General features: G+C 53.8%; 1 protein-coding gene across 1 annotated transcript in view; it reads right to left on the bottom strand.

Moving 5' to 3' along the window:
* TUSC5 (tumor suppressor candidate 5) overlaps positions 1-1,879 on the bottom strand; it is a 30,817-nt gene that overhangs the window by 2,890 nt on the left and 26,048 nt on the right. The gene's annotated exons all lie outside the window — the stretch shown is intronic.

Here is a 1,879-nt window from a genome sequence, read left to right as displayed (position 1 = left end):
TTTTTTGTATTTTTTAGTAGAGACGGGGCTTCACCGTGTTAGCCAGGATGGTCTCGATCTCCTGACCTCGTGATCCGCCCGTCTGGGCCTCCCAAAGTGCTGGGATTACAGGCTCGAGCCACCGCACCCGGCCATATGAACATCTTTTGAGTGTGTGGATACAGCCAGGACTAAGAACGGAACAATCTCTGCTTGTATTTCTTAGGGAAAGCTAGCAAATTCCCTTTGGCAGTTTGAGTTCAGTAGTTGTAACTTTTGGCATTGGAAGAGTCCTGTCTAGACCGGACGCAGAGGCTCACGCCTGTCATCCCAGCACTTAGGGAGGCCAAGGCAAGCGGATCACCTCAGGTCGGGAGTTCGAGGTCAGCCTGACCAACATGGTGAAACCCCATCTCTACTACAAATACAAAAATTAGCCAGGTGTGGTGGCGGGCACCTGTAATCCCAGCTACTTGGGAGGCTGAGGCGGAAGATTAGCTTGAATCTGGGAGGCGGAGGTTGCAGTGAGCCGAGATCGCGCCACTGTGTTTCAGCTTGGGCAGCAGAGCAAGACTCTGTCTTGGGGGAAAAAAAAGTCCTGGCTAAAATAACAAGTAGCAGCAGGACGGAGACCAAGGCATCACTGGGTGAGACTGAGGCTAATGTCCTGGGCTGGTGGGCTCCTGCCTTGCTCATACCTGCATGTCAGTCAGACTCCACTCATGGAGAAAACTGACACACGCTCCAATACACACAGCAAGAGAGTGCAGGACCTGGATTCTGAAGCCAGGCACGCTGATTCCAAACCCAAATGCTTCCCTCTGATAAGTGGCCAGGGTTGCTTGCAGCCCCACAGCTGAACCAGGCTTTCGGCCCCAACCTCAAGCTGAGCACCCCACACTCTAGACCAGTGCCTCCCAACATGGACGGTTAGGCTGGGAGTCTCATTAAAGTCCAGATTCCAATCCGGTGATCGGGGAGGGGGCCTGGGGTTCTGCGTTGACACATTCCGCGATAATCCCGTCGCAGGTCCAGGGAGCACAGTTTGAGCAGCGAGGTCTTTAGGGGAAAAGCTTAGCGTTCACTGAAATAGGCAGAGATCCTTGGGGACTTCCTAATGTGAGTGTATGAAAGGAAGAAAATGGGCAGTTCGGATCCAGATGATCCCCCAAAGTCACCTCGCTAAGCTGCATGGGTTTCTTGAATAGCTGAGAGTCACCTTTGAAAACGGTTCCCCTGGGCTGGGCGCGGTGATTCACGCCTGTCATCCCAGCACTTTAGGAGGCTGAGGCAGGCGGATCACCTGAGGTCAGGAGTTCGAGACCAGCCTGGCCAACATGATGAAACCCCGTCTCTACTGAAAATACAAAAATTAGTTGGGCATGGTGGTAGGTGCCTGTAATCCCAGCACTTTGGTAGGCCAAGGTGGGCGGATCACCTGAGGTTGGGAGTTCTAGACCAGCCTGACCAACATGGAGAAACCCCATCTCTACTAAAACTACAAAATTAGCTGGGCATGCTGGTGCATGCCTGTAATCCCAGCTACTCGGGAGGCTGAGGTGGGAGAGTCACTTGAACCCGGGAGGCGGAGGTTGCAGTGAGCCGTGATCGCGTCATTGCACTCCAGCCTGGGCCACAAGAGTGAAACTCCGTTTCAAAAATAAAATTAGGGCCGGGCGTAGTGGCTCAAGCCTGTAATCCCAGCACTTTGGGAGGCTGAGACCATCCTGGCTAACACGGTGAAACCCCGTCTCTACTAAAGAATACAAAAAACTAGCCGGGCGTGGTGGCGGGTGACTGTAGTCCCAGCTACTCAGGAGGCTGAGGCAGGAGAATGGTGTAAACCTGGGAGGCGGAGCTTGCAGTGAGCTGAGATCTGGCCACTGCACTCCAGCCTGGG

This window comes from Colobus angolensis, unplaced genomic scaffold (assembly GCF_000951035.1).
Source record: "Colobus angolensis palliatus isolate OR3802 unplaced genomic scaffold, Cang.pa_1.0 Scaffold110, whole genome shotgun sequence".
In the NCBI taxonomy this organism is placed as follows: Eukaryota; Metazoa; Chordata; class Mammalia; order Primates; family Cercopithecidae; genus Colobus; species Colobus angolensis.
The sequence above is the reverse complement of the archived record's forward strand: the minus strand, read 5'-3'. Positions and strand labels throughout refer to the sequence as shown.